This window comes from Peromyscus maniculatus, chromosome 17 (assembly GCF_049852395.1).
Source record: "Peromyscus maniculatus bairdii isolate BWxNUB_F1_BW_parent chromosome 17, HU_Pman_BW_mat_3.1, whole genome shotgun sequence".
Taxonomy (NCBI): Eukaryota; Metazoa; Chordata; class Mammalia; order Rodentia; family Cricetidae; genus Peromyscus; species Peromyscus maniculatus.
Window position 1 is genome coordinate 6,619,264 of NC_134868.1, and position 12,973 is coordinate 6,632,236.

Below are 12,973 nucleotides of genomic sequence, written 5' to 3' on the forward strand. Positions count from 1 at the left end.
TAATCCTGCTTCTAGCCATACCCGCTCAAACTTCTTGTTTCTCCATAGGGAGCAAAACATACTTCCATTGAAAACAGTTAGTAGGCCACATCACGACCACAGTTGTCTTGACTCCCCCTGCCTCTTCCCCATCTTTGTGAGTTTTAATCCTGTTTCCTTCCCTTCCTCTTCCGATTCCTTGTAAAGTGGCTTCTTGAACACAGTCCTTTCAGACACGCTCACTCAGTAGTCAGGTGCCACAGGACATCAGCAGCATTCAGACTCACTAATTATTCATTGTACAGCAGGGCCTTGGAGCTATGTGTACTGTTCCTACCCGCAACCTATTTTCTCCCACAGCACTTAGCTACTGGGATTCAAATGGAACATGCTAATAATACAGGGAAGGTTAAGCAGCATTAAAATGAATGCCAAGGCTGTAGCTTGGTCAGGTATACCTCTGTCAGGACCCCCAGTTAAGCTTGCATGTTGCTTTGAGATGATCCTCAAAGGGTTATATGGCATAGAGTCAATGTCTTGTGATATTTTGGTTCTAGCACATTCTCATGCAATAGAGCAGTTCCACCCTAAAGGAAGTGTTTATAGAAGATATTCTTCTCCCACAGAAAGAATCTGGTCCTTTGGCTCATGTGACTCCAAGGTCCTGAGGTAAAGTAGTAGGTAAATAAAGTAAATGGCTCCTTGAAATTCCAGGACACAGCCAAAATGGCTACATTCCATGACCTCAGTGGTTGGTGACCATAGAACAGGATAGAAAAATTAGCAACTGATGAGGTCTGCAGCTCTTATTCTACCCCCAATCTTTAATCAAGTGAATAGTATTAGAGGGTCAGAGAGAGCTGAAAATTAACTCCCTCCAAGAGCCAAGGGCACATTCCTCCCGGAGTACTCTGATAACAGAACCAACACTTAACTGTTGCAAGCACTAACTCAAACACTCAGCGTAAGTCAACTTCCTCCCTCCACTCCCTAACTCCAAGAGGCCAGCCCCGCTTCACAGCTGAGGCGGACAGTGATAGCTGGGAGGCTGCAGAGCCTGGCAGGTACGCTGTCCACTGCATTGACTGGAGGCTGCAAGTTTAACCAGGAGCCCAGAATCGGGGTGTGATGCCGCTTTTAGAATTTCAGAACGAAGACCAGAAAATATCCCTGGGAAGAGAGCTGCAGATGAGGAGATAGATACCTCAGCAAGTGCAGAAGCCCAACCCATCCACCACAGATAAGATGAGAGGAGGCCACAGAAGAAAACACCCCGCCCAGGAAGGAGCACAGAGCTGCCTGCCACACTGGCCCAGTGGTGAATTTGTCTTCCTCGGGCTCACTACTTGCCAGATACTTTGTCTCCCCAGTATTCCCTTCCACGGCACCTCCGTAAAGAGTTGTGCACACGTTTTGTTTTGCCTTGTGTAGCAAACATGGACTTCAAGCATTGAGGTTAGTTAGTCAGTTTTGTTGTATAGTCCTGAGAAGTAAACCCTGTCCCTTGTACGTGCTGGGCAATCCCTCTGTTGCTGAGCTACATCCCCAGCCCTCCTTTTGCTTTATACTTTGAGACGGAGTCTAAGTTGCCCAGGGTGGTTTTGAATATCCTCTAGGCTAGGTATGCTTTTGACTTTCTATACTGACTGCCTCTGCTCTCACATAACAGGGACTGTAGACCCTGACCACCAGGGCCAGCTTAATCATTCTTGAAAAAGGGACAAGTGGCTCCTGGTGTCCCCAGAGAATACAAAGGAAACCCAGTTAACAAGTGTCTTTGGCTATTGACTATGGGCACCAACCTGGACTGCTGATTCACTCTGGATGAACCTCCTGCCACTGTCCTCAAGGCTTTCCTATAGCAGACCCCAACACAGCAGTATGTTCATGGGCTACCCCAAGGGACACTAGCCCAGCCAGGATTCCCAGCTTCGCCTCTAGTAAGCTGTGACTTTGGGAGATCACTTCACATCTTCGGACTCAGTTTCCCAATCAGTAAAATCAATCTGGGAATCTTTGTGACTTGTGGATTGTGAGATAAAATCTACCTTGAAGTTATTGAGAGAGGTACAGGAAATAAAAACAAGGAAATTAGCCAGTCAGGGGTTTTCCTACTTTCACTCGGACGGGACATTCACTGCTGACTCACCCAGTTGTGTTTGGGTCTCACATGGAGTGCAGTTATTCAAGATTCAACACAATGTGCAGTTCAACCAACTTGTTTTTCTTCTCCTGCGACACTTTTCTTGAAAAGGACAAATAAGAAGCAACAAGGCCACACCTGTTGCTCACTCTAAAAATTTCTAAAGAGTCCTAAGTTTGGGTAAATTCCCAGGATACCTTAAGATCTCTGGTCTGACTTGAATACTTTCTGCTTTTCTACAACAAAACTGTTTTTAATTAATATGGGGCCTAATAAATAACAATCATACCCTCACTACAGCCCAATCCATCATAAAAATGTGGTGTGTAAGTATATCCCTAAAACTAAGAACCCAGTTTAAATTCTACTTATCCTTTAAACATCTACCTTTGTCTTCAGGCTTTGGGTTGTTTTATTCAAATTTTTTTCTTATTTATACGATGATTTTTGAGAATAAAACAAATTGCAAGTAGTGAGATCAGTTGGATGTTTTATAAATGCTTTCAAGTACCTAGAAAAAAATCTGTCCGTGCCAAATCTTCACCTAAGTATTCCTCCCACTTATTTATTAAATTTAAAAAAAATTATAAACATTGTTTTGTTACAGAAGCAAAGAGAAGCTTGTGGGAGAGCTGCAGAAGAGGCTGCCACGCTGCTTCTCTCAGGCCATAGGAAAGGGAGATACGGTTGAGAAAACCTACAAAAAGACCCATGAACCCCTAAGACAGGAGCGGCCAGGAAGCCTTGGCCCAGCTGACTGGAGCTGGTTCTGAATTGAGCCTTGACCCAGAACCGAGAGGAGGCGACACCGCCCGCCCCTCCCTGTACCACGTGGGGGCGCCGGCACAAGGGTGTCCCGGAGCTGGGAAGGAACTCATGGAGTTCTGCGTGGGCTGAAACCGGTTTTCAGGGCTCTCTGTCTGGAAGGTCTCCGGGCCAGGAGAGACCCCTGGACACGGGCTGATTTGCCAGCACTGCGGCCAGCACCCAGCAACTGCAACGTGGCCCAAACCCTCGCAGGTGGCTTCCTCCGGCTGCACCTGCCCCAGTCCGGTGGACACACTCGTCTGGTGTGCATGCACACTGCCCGAACCCCACAACTTCCCCGAAAGACGCCAAGTCGACGCCTATTCTCCTCCCACTGGAGGCACCGGGTATATCGATCACAAACCCCCTGTCTTCCGGCCGCAACTCACCCTGCCGCGGCTGCTGACTCTGGACACCCTATACCGGACACCGGACACCACCGACCGCGGGTTCCGCAGGGCACCTGAGCCCGCCCTGCGCGCGGTGGAGGAGGGACCCGAGGGACAGATGCGCGGAGACCAGGGTCTCACCACGCTCCTAGCCCTGGCCCCAGTGCTGCCCCCCTCGTCCTGGAGACCCAACTCCCGGGTCCCACTGCCCGCTCCCCCTTCTTCCTGGCTCCGTGCTCCAGCGTCCCACCCCATCCACCACCGCCGCCACCGGGTCACCTACCTGCTCAGGACCCAGAGCAAGGTGGCCCAAGCACCTGCCACCTTCAGATTGCCTCCGGCAGCTGTCCAGGAAGAGAAGGGAGGACAGGCTGAGACCCAGCCGGGCGGGCAGTCTGGACAAACACTCGGGCCCAGAAGGACGCTCAGCGTCCAGCTCGGAGCCCTGGCCCGCCCCGCCGCGCCCACATGCCGGGGTGACTGGCTGGGCGCTCCCTCCGGGCCCCACCCTGGTGCTGGAGACGCTCCAGGGCCACTAGGCTAGGCTTGGCTGCCTTGGTCCAGAGACAGTAAGGCAATCCTTGGTTAATCTAGAGCGTTGTCTGCAGTCCGGGATGGTTTGTCCCGCCATCTCAGAGGGGGTCCGAGGGACTTATTAATGACAACAGCCCGGCCGGCCCCTTCCACACTCAACTTGCTAGGTGGAGCCTGTGGAGGCGGGCAGGCCCTTCTGGGAACCTGGGTCCTGCAAGCCAAGTTGGCTCTCTCTCTCTGAAGTTCTGCGCCTACATTTCTACAGCTTACTCTCTCCTTTCTCTTTTGTTGACATTAAGTAAATAATCAAACTCTGAAGCATTTGTTACTCCAGGTGTGGCTTTTACTGGGCAGGATCAGGGAAGAGAAAAGCCGGAATGTGGGAGTCTGAAGACACCAGGGACAGGGACAGCCAGGCAGAGAAACCTGAAAGGGGAGTTGTGTGTGTGTGTGTTTGGGGGTGGGGGGCGGTTGGTGGAAAAAAAACCTGTGATTAACAGAAGAGGACCAGGGTGGTGCAGGGCACAGCCTAAGCACATCAGGGAGGAAAGCTTAGCAGAGTGGAAAGCTGGAAGGGCCTTTTCCATCGGAAAGGAATGTTATGGATGTGTGGAGGAAAACAGTGCTGGGCGGCGAGGCTGATGGACGCAGGACCCCAGACTGGGAGTGCTGGAGAGAAGTGCTATAAACAAGAATCGTGGTGTTTCTTTATACAGCCTATCCAATCAGTTTAGAAGCCTGACATGCTGTGCCCACGCGTTGTTTATCTTAGGCTTTCCCAACTGCAGGAAACTCTGGAGTTGAAAAACCCTAAGGCAGGGGCCATACCCTACATTCTCAGGAAACAGAATCAACTGTTCAGGAATGGCGCTTGGGATCCATTCAGGGAAGGATTCCTGGCCCAAGGCTTAGTCTGCATGGCCAGTGAGGTGCTTTAGGCTGGCATGTCCTCTCCTCTGCTTAGGGGCTGTATCTGCTCAGCCAGTGTCCTCACACTCCCTGGATGGGAGTTAGGGAACTGCACGAGCCCCCTGAGGCAGCTAAAAGTCTCACGGGACACTGATGCTGTCACCAGTTATCCCCCTCCACTCTCCTTCTGTCTCCATGTCCTGGCAAGCCCGTCCTAACAGCAGCCCTACCCCTGTACTGCCCACCTTGCAGTTTCCCACTCAGGACAGTAGCGGTGCCTGGCCCGTTCGGATGTCACGGGAGTGAAGTGAGATAATGCAAGCAAAGTGCTCAGAGCATGGCTGGCTGATATGTGTGAATACGCACTGCATGCCAGAGACTGTTGAGCAGACAGGGGTTTTTGCACAAAGTATTCAGGAGAGTTTCCGACATGCAATACATATTCAAACACATTAGTTCATATTATTCCACACCACACATTATAATTTCTTATTCCTCCCATCTCATACCAAGGCTATAAATTTTGTCTCCCACCTGACCTTGACTCTAGGCTCTCCCGAGTCATCCTAGTCAAAGCATGCAAACCCTTGCTGTACCAGCATTGGTCTGTGTGTCCAGGAGAACATAGCAGAAGTGATGGTATGCCATTTCCTAGACTAGCTGGTGGTGGTGGCAAAGTTTTGTTATCCCAGCACCCAGGATGCTGAAATAGAAAGAAAGCCGTTCAAGGCCAATGTGAGCTGATTAGCTGCAGGCCAGCCTGGATTCACAGTGAATGCATACAACAATGTAAAAGAATTCTGTAGCTCTGTCTTAGCCTGTATGTCTCTCTCTTCCTCCACCATCCCTTCTCCTTCCCCCTCTGTGTCTCCCATACCCTTAAAACATTCATGCCGGGAGATAAGAATTTCCATATCAAGTGATCCATTGGAGAAATCCACCCAGAGAGACACTAAGGCCAAAGCCACACAAATTAACTTGGAAGATCCTCAGCTGCCCTCAAGCTTTTCAGAAACTACAATACTGACTGGCCTGTAGCTTCACTAAAAATTCATGCTACTGCTCAGTTAAGCTGAACTCCTGATCTGTACACACCTCAAGATAAACCATCTGCATTGAGGTAAGTCAGTAATTCGGGGGTCGTTTGTTCCTCCGAAGTGAATAACCAATGGGCCCCCACACTGGTCTTATTTCTACCCAAATTTAACTAGCACTCGTGTATAGAAAATGACCTGGATGCATCATTTAAACACTGAGCCCATACCTCAGCCCAGAGCTAAGAAATAGAACATTGCAGGGCTCTGGCATCTGCATTTCAAACAAGTACCTCAGGTGATCCAGTCAAAGTAAAGGCCTTAAAGTCTGTGCCCCAGGCTGTCCAGACTGAGAGTGGGGCTGTTGAATTATATCTTTTCCATAAATAATTGATCGATCTCTTATCCACCATTCGGTTGCTGAAACATTTTCAGTGCCTACCCTCTCTCCTGCCCAGTGAATTAAGACCAAACCGCGGGCAAACTTTTAGCAGCCCGGACAGCCCAACGCTGAGCCCTTTCGGCCATATCACCTTGCTATTAGATACCCTACCCTCCTGTAATCTCGTTGTTACAAGCTCTAACCCACAGGCTCTGCAGCTTCACACTGGGTCCATTGTCTAAAATGTCTCACTCTACAGCTCACCTTAGGAAAATTTCACCTCTCCTGAAGTGTCAGCCTTTAGGACATTTCTTTGCTTACCTCTCTTCCCCCCACTCAGAAACAGTCCTTATTGCACCCACTGATATCAAATTTAGCAACTAACACCCCTGGGAACATTTCACGCACACCTGGTAGAGTCTAGGCCATGTGGTGACAATTGAGGGGCAGCAGAGTCCATGGCTTGGGTCCCTGACACAGTGGCATTGCCACACACAGTGCCTACATGCAGATTTCAGTCTCCTTTGAAATCAATGCCTTGATAGCAGGGACTAACACCTAGGGTAAGCGTTGGTATCCAAGAATTGGTAGTTGAATGAATGCCAGTCCAAATGAACACAGACCATACAAAAACATGGTTACGATTTATTCAGTGCAGAACCAAGACTCAAATCGTCCCTCTTCATGCCATGAGCCTCTTTCCTGTGCTTGTTACCATCTCTTCTCTCGGGCATTTGCCTTTGGTTGAGGAACCTTGCTGCTCAGTACTGCCAAGTACAGCACACAGCACAGCGTGGGTACAATTGTGTGGAGGCCAGGCACAGAGATCATGGTGTGTAAAGAGACCCCTGGAGTTGTGCAAACTGGAAGTCCTTTTGTCTCCAGGAAGATAATTTGTCATTTTTCTAAATAAAACAATTTATGTTTAAGTTCTCCTGGAAATGGAAGTTACCCTTTCTTTATAAAACACAATATAATAAGCATCAATAATATTTTCCTGTCGTCGTATATTATCAGCATTAGAAACCCAGACAACTTTTGGGAACTCTTTAAGAAGCGAGTTCTATTTGTCCCACAGTGACTGTGAGGTAGACAGGAAAGAGAAATACTAAAAATTTAAAGTTTGCTGTATCTTATGAAACCCTAAAATCAATCTCATTTAGTTCATCAGTCTGAAGTAACAATCCTATGAACCGAGTGTTCCTAGTGTGGTGTCTGCAGTTAGATGTCATGTTGATTTATTTCAGTTCCTTCATGGCTTGGGGGTGGGACTTTCCCTCCTTGTCATAAAGAGCAAGATAAACTGTTGGCCTTTCATCCACTTCCAAAGCCAATTGACTATTTCCTGTCCCATGAGCTACCTCCACATTCCCATCTTCTCAAGCACCCAGTCTCATTTGTCGGGATCCACACATTGTGTCCTGTGCTTCTGTAATGCCATGGAAATGACCTGTGGCCCACAACTGCTGAGCTGAGGCTTAAGCTTGGAATTGGACAATAACCCAAGTTGTAAGAAACACCTTTCAATAGCCTCTGGTGCTTTTTTTTTTTTCACAACCCAAAGCTGTAAGGGACAAACAGAAGCAAGTTCTCCCTAGTCTCCTGACACACCCCTGGGTCTTCCAAGATTCTGTTGAGTTGAAAAAAATCAATCTTCTACCAGATTCAAAACTGATTTGCAACAATATAACTAATCTCTGACATGCAGTTTTGCAAAAAACACACAAATTTCTGCTAGTTTTGTGCTAGGATTAATGCAAATGAATACTTAGAAGTGATTCTTAAACAATGCTTAAAGCAACTCAGGGACATCTTTCTTAAAGCTTATCTCTTTGCACCCCTTCACTCTGTACCCCAAGAAGTTCTTATATGATGAGGATGAGCACAGACATCAGCATTTTCTCATAGAATCCATGAAAACCTCAGTCTGGCTATGGCTGAGAACCTTTAAAATTCAGAGTCAGCAAGATGGCTCAGTGGGTAAAGGCACTAGCCCCACAAGCATGGAGGCCTGAGATTGATCCCCCCAAACCCACATAGAGTGCATGGAGAAAACTGACTCTACAGTGATGTCTTCTGACCTCCACAGGCACGTTATGGTTTAAGTGCACCCCCAATCATATATCCACATGTGCATGCAAACACAATAACAATAAAGATTTTAAATAGTTTAAATGAAAGCTATAGAAACAGAGTTTTGAAGAGGTAGTATCAACCTTTACTATCATGGTCATCTTCTTGGTTCTGGTCCTCAGGCACGTTTCCCAGCCCTGTCTGGGGTAGATGCCCTCCACCCGGCCTATCATCCAGTAAGGCAGCAATCAAATGATCCCTGAATTCAGTGTCTGGCTCTTTACAGATGCCCACTTATGTACATGCTGATCTTCTTTTACTGCTTTCTGGTGATGAAATTCCAGTGTTCCCTCTGACCCTGGAACTGGGGAAAACATTTCCTTAGGCCACATGCCCATGTTCTGGTTTACGTCCTATCTTTCCTGAAGGTATCTGACATTCTGTCTTCCAGGACACCAGTGGTTCCCAACAAACCATTTCTCTAAGAGATACTCATTTGCCTGAGCACTCTTTTCTACCTGCAAATTCTGCCTGTGAGCAAAGACAAGTTCAATGTGTGTTCGAGTAGAGAGAGCCATCTTATGGCCTCTGTGGTAAGAGCTATTGTTTGAGCTTGAGACAGAGTTGAGTTTTACTAACATGTTGGTATTTAAATGAGAAGGGCATGTTCACACCATACACATAGGCTTCCGGTAAGAAAACCCAGCCAATAAATGACAGATCATGCTCCAGAAATGGGGAAATATAGACCCTTGAGCCCTTCAGAGAAAGGAATCTATCTCCATAGAAAAGTTATGGAGCCACACTTCTCAACGCTAAATAATGAAAGCACCGACCATAGCTTTCCAAGATATTATTCAAAGAGGAGATGTTTTATGAGCTTTAGGGCTAGGAAGAATCTAGACATTATCTAGACTTCTTTTACAGTTGGAGAGAAATACAAAGGAAAAAGAAGATTAAGTGTCACAAAGTCAGTTGGCTGCTTATACCTCAATGAAAGAATTTGGGGTTCCTAGCACATGGCTTTGACAAAGTTGCCACTCTTTTGGCTGTTCATTCCCTCAATAAACTCAGGGGGCAGACTAAAGACTCCTACCATCTCAGCTCATTTCCACACAGAGCACCTCTGAACACACTCTCTCTCCCTTTTTTTTCTTCCTCCTCCTTTGAGACAGAATGTCACAGGATAGCCTAGGCTAGACTCAAACTCCTGATCTTCTTGCCTCGTTCTCAAAGTGCTGTGGTATTAAAAGGCATGTACCACCATGCCCATTTCTGCCTCCATCTCTTGTTAAGGCCACTGGGGACCACATCCGGAGCTTCAAGGTTGGCCGAAGGTATATAGGCTGAACGCTGGTCTAGGCCCGCAGTTGCAGACCTGCAGGCCAGACATCAAGCTTTGGAGCTCTTTCTGGAAAAAGACAAAGCCTGGGCCATGACTTCTCAGTATGCTAAACAAACAGGGATTAACAACCTATCAATTCTAAGTGTTTCCCTGGGTCAACTCTAAACAAGAGAAGAACTATAAAGAAAAGAGAAGGAAAGAGAAAACAGTGAGGGACAGAAGAATTGCCATCAGAAGGTTAAAGAGGGTGGAGAAGATTTAAAAGTACTTTGAAATTTGGACTTTCGCTCTTAATTGATAAGAGAATGTGTGGGTACAAAGGGATTCAAGAATTTGCCTGGGTTAGTGCAATAGTTTGGACCATGGCAGAACTAAGGCTAGGTCTAAAAACTTCTAACATCCAGTTCAGACTCATTCCAATGCCCAACACTGTCTGCAGAATTCCCTCATTCCTTCCTGCTAAACTATATCAATAAGGGTAGCTATGAGACATGATAAGCACACCTGTAATTTAAGTGCCGTGTGGTGGAAGCCAGATGCTAGCAAGTTGGAGGCCAGCCTGGGCTACACAGTAAGTGCCTGTCTCAAAATAATGCAGACTAGGGATGTAGCTCAGCAGTGGAGTGTTTGCCGAGTATCTGCAAGACCGGGAGTTCAATCCCCAACAATACACACACACACACACACACACACACACACACACACACACACACACACACACAGAGAGAGAGAGAGAGAGAGAGAGAGAGAGACAGAGACAGAGACAGAGACAGAGACAGAGAGACAGAGAGACAGAGACAGAGACAGAGACAGAGACAGAGAGTGACAGACAGAGACAGAGAGAGACAGAAAGCAGGAATTGGTCTCATTAGGTTTGTATTGCCAGAGCCTAACTTAGAGCAAGTCATATGGAAAGCTCTTAGTCATGTTTTTTTTTTAATTAATTAATTAATTAATTTAAACTTGGCCTAGCACTAGAGAAAGAAACATTGCCTCCTGGAATGGTCTACACAGGCTCAATTTTTAAAAATTAAATCATTGTACCCGTAAAGATTATTGATATTTTTTGTGGAATTCTCTTCAACCAAGGAATGTTTCTGCAGCTTAAATGTTCTGAAATAGGGTGCCTTATGTAAGAATAGTGGGGGACCTCCTGGAGAGTATACCAGCAGCACACTGAAGTTTTACACTTCCAATTTTACTTTCTATTGGTTTTTGAAATATACTTTATTATAAAAAATATGAATAAATAAAATTTGTTTTTGAATGCCAGTTCTAACTACATATAAGTTCATCAAGCTGTATAGTCTTTGAGTCTGGTTAGTTTTAATGTGTAGTGTTTTCTGTATTTGGATGTTGCACAGCTTTTCAAATTGCCATCCACTCCATGCACGATAAAAAATCTTTTATCTGTTTAGACCTATAGCAGTACGTGGGACCGGACTAGACTGTCTGCATACGGGAGAAAGTTGTGTAGCTGGGCCTGTTTGAGGGGCCCCTGGCAGTGGGATTAGGATCTATCCCTGGTGTATGAACTGGCTTTCTGGAGCTCAGGGCCTATGGTTGGACACCTTGCTCACCCTTGATGCAGCGAGGAGGGACTTGATCCTACCTCAACTGAATGTAGCAGGCTTTGCTGTCCCCCCATGGGAGGACTTACCCTTTTGGAGGAGGGGACGGGAGGTGGGCTGGAGAAGAAGGCAGAGGGGAGGGAGGACGGGAAAAGAGATGAGAGGGGTTTCTGTGGTTGGTATGTAAAATGAATTTAAAATTTTTTATCTTCAGGATGTGAGTGACACAATTTTAAGTAAAAACACTGTCTTGAGATACAGCCTTTCTAGAACACTAACGCAGAACAATTATCATTTCTATGATTAATGTTATAATTTTAATTATATATCATCTTAGGTTGTTATTCAACAGTTTCATTGTTCTTGGCTCCCTGGCTAATTGTAAATTACACCCTTTGTGCATTGTATTTCTTTTATATCTTTCTTCTGGCAATTAACAGGCACATGGAGCACATCCGATGAGTTCCTGTGTTTAGAAGACTAGGCTAAGGAGGCAGAGTTCCTTCGCTGCTGCTCTCGGGGTGACTAACTGTTGAGAGAGAACTTCCCCTGACTCCCTCTTGATCCAACTTAAGGTATTGACTGCAATTCTGTTTTACTTAATGCCTTCTACTTCTTCTTAAGAGACACATTTCTTTCTTTTTAACTCACATAGTTTTGCCAGTAGGATTAAAAAAAATAGACAAAGTTGAGATCACTATTTCCAGTTTTCTCCTCCTACTTAACACACAACCTCTGGGTGTGGAGCATCCATTGATAAAGTAAAAGGAAAATGAGTGTCGTGCACGCCTCTTATCTCTGGGTGAGAGGAATGAGTCAGTCCATGGTGACCTTGACTAGAGGACTCAAAAGGAGGAAATAGAACGAATAGAAATCATTACAATAATTTTTAATAAGAAGTGGGATGTGTGGACGCTGCATAGGCTACAGAGTCAAAGCTATGGGTGTTGCAGGAACATTTCAGATTGCTCTCAAGGAGGAATGTGCCTGATTGGGGCCGAAATAAGGAAGGCAAAAAGATTCTAAATGCAAAGGCTGGAAGTAAGAAAGACAATCCTCTGTAGAGAACTGATTTTCAAGCACAATAGGGTTAGAGAAGATGTGGGATCTTTGGGACTAGACTGAGATGAGCCAAGAGTGTAAGACCCAAGATAAGGTTTTTTTTCATCAGCAGTTGGTGATGTTGTAGTAGAGCGTGCTGAGTTTGGGGGTGGTTAATATGGCAGTGTATGGACATGGAGTGAAACTGAAGGCGGGGTGAGCTTGCAAAGTCAGTAGTAATATGAGAGTGAATTAAGGTAGCAGGAATGGAGAGGAAAGAACACATGTGGAAGACATGATGGATAAAAATGTGTGCTTCAATAATAGTTACAAGTGGGGAAGGAAGGCCATTAGGTGAAAGAACACAGACATGGTTTTAGCTCATATACTTAACACAGTAGAGAACTCCTGAACAGCGTTCTACAAAAACCTTATTTTCCAACCATTTGGCCTCAAGGGAGCCACTGAAGGCACAATGCAGGAAAGGGCCAGTGACCAGCTGTAATTCCTTCTCCTTTTCTCTACATGAAGTTCTGACTTCTTCCTTGGTTCATAAAATCATTTCCTTCCACAGCTTCACACCAAGCTAGCTGACCTGGTCAAATCTACTGCTGAGTGTGTGAAGCAATATTGACTCCGATGTCATCCAGCTCAGTCATCCCAATAGCCCAAGCATGGAGCAGCCTTGTAAATCCTAGAAAATCCCAGGCTCAAAGAATTCAAACCTCACAGAGGCTGTCCTTCTGGGAGACAAACAGAACATTTC

The 12,973-nt window shown here is 46.1% G+C and overlaps 1 protein-coding gene across 1 annotated transcript in view; it reads right to left on the reverse strand.

Moving 5' to 3' along the window:
• Sh2d4a (SH2 domain containing 4A) overlaps positions 1 to 3,740 on the reverse strand; it is a 67,522-nt gene extending 63,782 nt beyond the window's left edge. Inside the window, exon 1 of the mRNA XM_016007951.3 lies at positions 3,602 to 3,740. The gene's annotated coding sequence lies outside the window, so the exon portion shown is untranslated. The remainder of the gene's footprint in view (positions 1 to 3,601) is intronic.
• Between the last annotated feature and the right edge of the window lie 9,233 nt (positions 3,741 to 12,973).